The following is a 9,913-nucleotide window of genomic DNA, read 5'->3' as shown; positions in this document are numbered from 1 at the left end:
TAAGCCATCTGCATCCCAAGGATAAATTTCACTTGTTCGGGGTGAATGTTCTTTAAATGTATTGCTAATTCACTTTGTTGACTTGATGAATTTCTATTTGTATTCCTCAAGAATTTTGGACTATAATTACATTTTCTTCTAATATCTTTGTTTGGCTAAGGTATCAAGTTAATCCCAGCCTAAGAAAAAAGCTTTGAAATAGTTTCTATGTTATTTATTGGAGGACTATGTGAACAAAGATTTAGCAGATTTCAGCAATGAAAACATATGATTCTATGCCTTTCTATTTTTTCTAGAAAATAAGAATTATTTTCTAATTATGTTCATGGTAACCGGTAATCATAAAATTTCCTTACTTTAGCTATACATTCTTTTCACAAGACTACAAATTAGCACTGATTATTTCAAGTTTTTAAACAGATTGTGTTATCATGTTTAGTAACATGGTTGAAATCAAAGGTAACCTTAGAACCATAACCACTGTGTGATCCTACCATGAAATGATCACGTAATATAATTAATCATACCTGGATCATCACTAGCACTTATAAAACTAGTTTAAAAAAATTAGATCTGACAATACATTCAAGATCTTAATATGATGAAAGTATATCCTATCTTGTTTTACTACAGAATCAGAATAGTACAATATTTACAGCCAGTTCTTTTCTTTAATGAAAGATGTTTCATTACTGATCCAAAATTTCCTTATTCATTATTGATATATTTAGATTGTGTTATGAATAATTTATGAGTATAGGTATTTATTTACTTTAGGTTATCAAATTTATATCCTTGTTCATAATATTTTCCTATGGTCTGACAGCTGTATTCTGTGGTTTCCATTGTAGTATCTCTTTTTTTTAATTTTACTGGAGTAGTCTGTGATTTTTTTCTTACTGTAGAAAAAATTGTGTTCTTTATTTTTTTAAGAAAATGCCTCTTGTATTGATTTTTTTCTATTCCCTTCTGCTAATTTTGGACCTAATTTCAAACTTTATCGTTTTTAAAAGTCATGAATGCTGCTATCTGCTTGCATTGGTGGAGTCTTGGATTTCACTTCAAGGCTGAAATTGGAGTCAAAGCATCTGAGATTCACACCATGTTGAAATTCCTCCCGTGCTTTTGAGAGCAACTCATTCAGACTTGTAGGTGTGCTGTTTAGTTGCATATCTATTAGCTGCCATAGCTAGCAGGAAAAAAAAAAAAGAGTGCTACCAAAATCTGTGTGCTGGATGCTGTGAGCTCTTTCTCATTTCCTTGTTCCAACTTTATTCAAAGCAGCTTAGCTATCCTATTACACCTAATATTTTCGATGAGGTAAGCCTGAATCAGACTTCCTAAGGAGTCTAAGAAATGCTAGGAAAAAGGGTAAACATCTCAAGATCTTTTTCCCCCCATAGAAGCTATGCACCCAGAAACATCTGGGTCACCTTGAGAGAAGGACAGGGGTAGCATGTTCAAGTGAGGCCATTATTCTAATCCTTCTAATTCAGCTTATTCATTTTTGTGGACCACTTGAATGTCTCAGGCTTGTTTGGGGGAATTTCGTGAACATATTCTGGCTCATATATAGCTGTTAGTTGAACTTTCTGTGAAGGTTGAAGGCACAAGTAGTGATGTGTAGTTCTTAATTCTACCATCGTTCTCTATTGCAATTTCATACTGAAATTCATTCAGAACTAAAATACACTCAAAACCAAAATACCACTCAATCCAAAGAGCAAATGACTTCTTAAAACTAAAATGAAAATATAAAATAATAATTGATTCACTAACTCACTTGGTAATAGCTTCTAATTCTGTCTGTAGTTCAGTGCAGGTCAGAAATCATGGCAACATGAAGGAAGAAAGGGGATCAACAGTCAACTTGCCCAAAGCTCCTCTACCCAATCAGCACCAAGCCCGGCCATTTTGAAATCTCAAGCCCATTCCTTCCAATTGGATCCATTGTCACCCTTCGGAATTCAGAATTCAAATTACCTACCTGATAGCATTTCATCTCTTTCTGAACTGATTGACAAAGAAGCCAGCAAGTTACCTCCAAATTTTAGGATATCAAACATAAAGGAAAAACCTAGCCAGTTATTACAAAATCTCCAAGCCAGTCCTGAGAAAAGTATACTGACTGCCGAGAAAGAGTTGATGCCTTACTTATCTAGTCTATTAAGACTAAGTACATCACTGCAAGCAAGTAAAACTTTAAATTTCCCAAAGAACCATCAACAGAGGCAAACTACAAAGCAGTCAAAACAGACTATGGAAGCACCAAATCCTATAGCAGCTATAAGAGTGAGGAGAGCAGCTCCTAATTTATCTACAAAGATGGCTTTGAGAAAGACTTCCAGGAAATCGTCCAAAAACCAAGCATCCAAGTCTAAAAAGGCAAGAGTCAAACAACAGAAAAGGCCCACATATGAAAACACATATCGTACAAAGTCTTTTAAAAAGGAGAACAAGCACCTTAAATCAACCCAAAAAGTAAAAAGGCCATCTTCCTTAGCAAGCAGACAATCTAAAAAGTGGTTAAATTCACCTAAACAAAGAGAATCTAAACCTGCTCAAGCCTCAAAGAAAGAAAGACCACAAAAGAAAAAGAAACCTTTCCAAAAAGACACAGAAACATTTCCATCACATGTTCATGCCTCTCATCCTTCTAAATCTCAGTCACGTCCACTTTCTTGTGCGAACAAGAAGCCACATAAACCAAAAAGGTGCTCACCCAAAGCTCATCACAGATGCACATTTCCATCTCCAAATGGCCCACCTGTCCACTCCCATAAGCACCATCATCATCACCATCCTCATCCACCTCATGAGCTAAAGCCTCAGACAAATCCAACAAGCACTACAACTAAGCCAAATAATACTCCAACTAGTACTAACCCTACTTCTACTACTAAGTTATTCACTACCATGAGTACTACATCCAACAGCAAAGTTGCTTCAACTAGTGCCAATGCAACCATCAGACCAACTACAACCCAATCCCCAATAACTGCCACCACCACCCTAATGGCATCACTCACTAGCACAACAACGGATACCACATCCCCAGAACCTGTCTCCACCACAACTGCTCCAGCTCCCTCTACAGCTTCAACAAGCACCAGTATCACATCCTCTGCCATTGCTGCCACTACTGCTACCGTCACAGCCTCCACTCTCATTGGAAGCACAACGGCCACACCTTCCACAACCCCAGGGACTGGTGCCCCCACCAGTAGCTCTCCTTTATTGTCAGCCAGTGCAGTCACATCTCTGCCTTCTAGCTCTGTTTCTTTGGGCTCTGTCACAACATCATCAGGTGTCACAACAGTTGTTCCAAGTGATACGGCTGGAATCTCAACTACCAACGCCGCTGCCAGTACAACCATACCAGGAACTGCCACTAGTGAACCTGGTACTACCACTCTCACTTCTACAACTTCTGAAGCTGTCACCACTTCGGCAGAAAATGCCTCAGCTTCATCCAGTGGCACCACAATCTCATCTTCTGACTCCACAACTTCAGAAGCAAGAACCACCATATCTCTGGCTAGTACTACTCCCGTTTCAACCACTGCAACCACTGCAGCCTTAACAAGTACTGGGACAACACCTTCAGCTACAGGTGACACACCGACTTCCAGTACCAGTGTACCAGATACTACCACCACAATCCCAGTTATGTCTGTCTCCATTGCTGGTTCTTCAACTACTGAAACCACAACTCCATAGGAAACCAAGACTCCAGTCATCACAAATACTGCTTTAAATTGAAGCCAGCTCTATCACTTTTAGCTACACAATAGCCCCACTTGCTACTACAACCACTGTTAATCACTCTACTTATTCACAGTGAAAGCAATGCAAAGGCTCGACTCAATGAACAGATTAATGCCTACAAAGAATTAAATATGTCAATACAATAGTGCTCTACATATACCCAAACACCTTCAATAATAGCTAATAACTCAATCTAATTTTTGATCTTGTGATTCTACTAAAAAATAAGAGTAGCTACGCTCTTATTTTCTATGTGAAGTATAAAGGTATAAGATATGCTCAGATTCAGAACACATGGTGGCAAAACAGACTAAATTTCAAAGATCATAGTACATAAACCAACTCTCAAAAACATTACATAGACAGAAGGGTAATCCCATATGATTGTTTAGCAGAGACTGAAGTTATAATCACATGCCTTCTTTTTCAAAGTAATGATTATTAAGTTCTCTAATTACAAAATTTATATTTTAGCAAGATCCCAGAGAGTGTCTGAGAAGGCAAGTATGAACATACTGACCTAGAAGGTAGTTCACGTAGAGAAATCATAAGTGGAAATTCCTGACAACTATAAGAAAAATTGAACTTCAGTCAAATCAAGTTAGCAATAAGGAAATAACGTTTTCATTAATAATAATAAATTGATGGAAAAGAAAGATAGTTTTTAATTTTTATAGGATAAAGATACAATGTAGCGAAAAGCTGGTGATTATACAACCACATCTAAGATTTTAAGATAGGAATAGGGATGAAGCTCAGTGTTAGATGCTTGCCTTGCATGTTCAACACCCTGCATTCAAATCCCCAGCACTGCAAATAATTAGTTAAAATAAATCTCCTAAGATTAAAGGAATGGATCTAGGACTATTTCAGGAAAACAAATGCCAGAATATGTTGCTCAATTGTTAAGATTTTTTGTTGTTGAATTATTAAAAGTATATAAAAGTATCCAAGATAACAGTAATAATAGATGTAGATAAATATGATCTACTCTAGACATAAACAATGCAAGTATGTTTTGCTCTGAATTAAAATTACAGACTTTCAGGAAAGTTGGAAATGGGTGTTGGAATCATATAGGACAAGTTACATAAGAAATGGAAAGTAGTAAATTTGAAGCAACTAGATAACCCTTATAGGACTACAACTTAATTTTGTATTTCTCAACATTTTTCTAGGTCTTAATATTTCTCAGTATAAAACTACTGATCCTACCTTTTGCCATTGTTGTCTCCAAACTGTCAGCCTCTTAAGAAATAAGACTATTTCAGACATTGTTTTCCTTTTAACCTCACTTTCCAAAAGGTATTCATTTTTGCTTCTTCAGCTTTTGTTCAATAAATGATTTAAAATTTTATTTGTTTCTAGTATGTATTTTATTGGTCTCGTGAATATTAGGAAGTTATTTAAAAATTCACACTGGGATGGGAATATAGCTAATGATAACGTGTTGACTTACCCATATGCAAGTCTCTGACTTTCATACTAGCACTAGAAAATAAAAAACACTCCATATTATAAAATATTCCATTTTTATGATTGTAAGGGTTTTTAAAAAAGAAGATACATGTTTGTTTTTCTAAAAAAAATACTCCCCCAAGTGAGTAATTCTCAAATATCAAGTGGACCAAGAATTTAATGTTCTCCTTAACTAAACTTTAGACATATTTCTTCCTGATTCTAGTTTCTCACCCTCCTCCCCACCCCACCCCATCCCTTGCTATTATTGGAGCTTGAAATCCTGGTCTGAAGCTAGGTAGCCTTTCTTATTCATGGCTGGCCCTCTACCACTTGAGCCACAACAACTTCACCTCCAGTTTTTTTATTGGTTAATTGAAAATTAAGTCTCTGATTGTTTTACCCAGGCTGTCTCAGCATCTTGAGTAGATAGGATTTCAGATGTGAGCCACCAGCACCTGGATTTGGCTTTTAAAAGTTCTTTATAAGAATCTAGTTAGAGAGAACTTTATTACATTCTTGGTGGGAATGTAAGCTTATTCAACCACTTTGGAAAGTAGTATGAAGATTCCTCAAAAAACCTGAACATAGAGCTTCCCTATAACCCAGAATTCTATTCCTGAGCACTTATCCAATAGAACAAAGACACCAACACAACCATGTTTATCATAACATCATTTACCATAGCCAAGAAATGGAATTATCCAAGATGCCTCTCAATGGACAATGGATCAAAAAACATCATATATATATATATATATATATATATATATATATATATATATATATATATATATATACACACACACACACACACACACACACACACACACACATATCATGGAATTTACTCATCCATCAGAAAGAATGATATTGCACCACCATTTGTAAGGAAATGGAAAGGTTTGGAAAATTATGTTAAGTAAAGTAAGCAAGACCCAGAGAAACACAGGTTTCATGGTTTCCCTCATTTGTGGGAGCTAGAATTGCATAAATCTATAAGTAAACATACTTGATGGCATGCAAGTAGTTATAAATGAATTACCTGAAGTATAATAAACTCTGTGGAGAACACAAATAGTATAATTCTTTAGAAAGACTAAGTCAAGGCTCAACAGAATAAGTACCAGGAAATGGGTAGTTGCAAAGGGTGAGAGGTCAGGGGCACAAGGGAAGAAGAATGAACAGGGAAAGGGAGGAGAATGGAGGCAATAATGCAATATATATACCATAGAATATATTAAAAAAATAAGAAAAGAAGTGATTCAAGAGGGGTAAAGATGTTGAAGGAATGACAGCTCAAAATGAATTGTATACTAAATTGCTTTGTTAAATAGAAAAAATCCAATACATAATCTAAAACTTCAGAAAAGTGAGGGAAGGAAGAATATGAGAGGTGGGTGAGAATGGTAAAAAGAGGTGACATAGATCAACATTGATCATTGAACTCATAGACTGTTTTGTTGAATGGCAACTTCTTTATACAACTACTTAAAGATAGAAAAATATTCAAAAAGAATATAAATACAATAAAAGATGGAGCAGCACCCCTGAAAAAAAAAGAACCAAGTTAGCTTTACAACCCAGAAATGAGAGAAATCCCTTTGAGATGCAATCATCATAGAAGGTAGTGTCCTTATCTCCTGCTATCCTTGGGAAGGCTGGAGCTTCACTTCAATAAGCACTAACTAGCAAATGCAGATGACTTAATCACAAAGAAAAACATTTACAAACTCAGGAAACAGGCAATGTACTTGATTCATGTCCCTGGTCAGTGCCCCCTTAATATTCTTCAGTATTCTTCCACTAGCTCAGATCACCTTTTTTACTTCTTTTTCTCCCTTAAGAAAAGGGTCTTTTACCCAGTCATACCACTTCTAGGCATCTACCCTGAACAACAGGAACCAATATACAAGGACATGTGCACCTCCATGTTTATTGCAGCACTGTTCACAATAGCTAGGATATGGAAACAACCCAGATGCCCCACCACAGATGAATGGATCCAAAAATTGTGGTATGTCCAGACCCGCAGGACTTCAACCAGGGCAATGAACCTAAGCGAGAAGGAATGAAGGGACAAGAGACACGAAGAAGGACAGCAAGACAAGGATTCTGATCACGCTGCCAAATTTTATTTTTCACACAGGGGTATTTATATGCTTAGAATAAGGAAGCTTTTTCATTGGGTGTAGCAGCTGCAGGATGCTTGCTTAGGGCAGTGAAAAGGTGGTCGTTAGCAGCTACTGGCGGGTGAAAAGGTGGTCGTTAGCAGCTACCGGTATTTGTATGGGGCAGGATGAAAAGATGAAAAGACCGGATTCTGTGAACAGCCTCCTGATGTTCCAGTGAGATAGTCAAGTCTATCATGCAGATAGACTCCCTGCAGGGCTCTCGACAGTGGTATCTATACACAATGGAATATTATGCAGCCATTAGAAATGACAAAATAATGGCATTTGCAGGGAAATGGATGGAGCTAGAAGGAATCATGTTGAGCGAGGTAAGCCAAGAGCAAAGAGACAAACAGTACATGGTCTCCCTGATAAGTGGGTGCTAAATCCAAAATGTTAGGTGATACGACAAAATTAACAGGACTTAAGAAACAAAGAACTCCCACTCATCTGGTCGAACCACTACTAAATATCCCCATGCTGCTGATCACATGTATGGTATATATGTGTACACCGTTATATGTTATAAACTGTGATAGACAATTTGCCTCTTCAATAAATGGTGCTGGGGAAATTGGTTAAACACCTGTAGAAAACGAAAGCTAGATCCTTATATATCACTCTGCACCAGAATCAACTCCAAATGGATTTTTAAAAAGCTCGAAGTCAAAGCAGATACCCTGAAAACATTACAGGAAGGAATAAGAGAAAGTCTAGGGCTCCTTGACACAGAACAAAATTTTCTTAATAATGACATAGAAACACAACAAATCAAAGAAAGGTTGGACAAATGGGATTGCATGAAACTACAGAGCTTCTGCATGGCAAAGGACATAGCTAGCGAGATCAGTAGAAAGCCCACAGATTGGGAGAAGACCTTCACTAGCCATACAACAGATAAGGGCCTCATATATAAAATATACTTGGTATCAAAAATTAAATTCTCCAAAAACAAATCCTCAAAGAAACAACCGTCCCATCAACAAGTGGGCTGAAGACTTAAAGAGAGACTTCTCTGAAGAGGAACTAAGAATGGCCAAAAGACACATGAAGAAATGTTCAATTCTTTGGCCATTAAAGAAATGCAAATCAAAACAATATTGAGATCCCACCTCATCCCAGTTAGAATGGCTATAATCAAGAACTCAACAACAGATGCTGGAGGGGATGTGGACAGAAGGGAATCCTACAGCATTGCTGATGGGAGTATAAACTTTTTCAACCACTTTGGAAAGCAGTATGGAGGTTCCTCAAAAGACTCCACATAGAGCTCCTCTATGACCCAGCAATGCCACTTTTGGGCATTTACCCAAATGATCACAAACATGGCCATACTAAAGCTACCAGCACAACTATGTTTATCACAGTATTATTCACCATAGCTAAGATATGGAACCAACCCAGATGCCCCTCCATAGATGAGTGAATCGAGAAAATGTGGTATATGTATACAATGAAATTTTATGCTTCCATCAGAAAGAACACCATCACCCCATTTGTTAGGAAATGGGAAGACTTGGAAAAAATCATATTAAGTCAAGTAAGCCAGTCCCAAAGAAATTTTGGTCCCATGGTTTCCCTTATTTGCAATAATTAGTATATGTATAGATAATCTTATCAAATGAGCTGAAAAGCTCAAACATTATGTACATATGATCATGTAAGTTGATGCTAAGTGAAATGAACCCCAATATATGGACACAAAAAGTCTGTCTTTCAGAAGTGGTGCTGTGGCTCAAGTGGTAGAGTGCTCACCTTGAGCTGAAGAGCTGAGGGATAGTGCCCAAGACCAGAGTTCAAGCCCCACGACCAACCCCCCCCCCAAAAAAGAGGTCTGCCTTTCACTAATATATGACATGTTTCCATATGACAGCAAAGATGATCAACCATGATGTGAAAGGGCCATTAAAATACTCCTTCCCATCCCCTTTTCTTACTAGATGTCTGTGTGACGCCAACTTTTATTTATATACTTAAATAAAAATAACATTATAATAAACCAAATGTATGTGTACCTAGCTGTCTTCTAAGACATTAAAGAACTTTCAAAAAATAAAAAAGAATTCTGTCTTTATTGTTACTGTTTTAAATGTATTACATGATTTTTTGGTTTCCTTTGTATGTTCTTCCCCTTATGATATATCCTCTGTTGTCACTGTATTTGATTTTGGTACCGGCATCATGTATATACATTTTGTCTAATCTAGGGAGGGGAGGGAGAATAACAAAACACTGAAACAAGGACACAGGATAACCTATTACAACAATGATACCCACAGGACAGTATATTGGACACAAACATTACAACTTTGGGTGGAGGGCGGGTGGGAAGGGAAGGGGTAGCAATGATTGACAAGTAACGCATTGCCTTACTCATGTAACTGTAACCCCCCTGTACAGCATCTTTACAATAAAATTTAAAAAAAAAAAAAAAAAGAAAAATATTACTGAAAAAGGGGTCAATTATTATGTCAAATGTTATTATGTCAAATGTTCCTGCTATCTCCAGTATG

At 37.0% G+C, this 9,913-nt stretch overlaps 1 non-coding gene across 1 annotated transcript; it reads right to left on the bottom strand.

Moving 5' to 3' along the window:
• Nucleotides 1-530: 530 nt before the first annotated feature.
• LOC138821133 (small nucleolar RNA SNORA72) lies at nt 531-658 on the bottom strand. The gene has a single exon (XR_011370071.1). It is a non-coding gene; the product is annotated as a small nucleolar RNA SNORA72 (small nucleolar RNA).
• Between the last annotated feature and the right edge of the window lie 9,255 nt (nt 659-9,913).

This window comes from Dipodomys merriami, unplaced genomic scaffold (assembly GCF_024711535.1).
Source record: "Dipodomys merriami isolate MVZ:Mamm:240054 unplaced genomic scaffold, mDipMer1.0.p SCAF_9, whole genome shotgun sequence".
Classification (NCBI taxonomy): domain Eukaryota; kingdom Metazoa; phylum Chordata; class Mammalia; order Rodentia; family Heteromyidae; genus Dipodomys; species Dipodomys merriami.
This window is presented reverse-complemented; position numbering and strand designations above follow the sequence as displayed.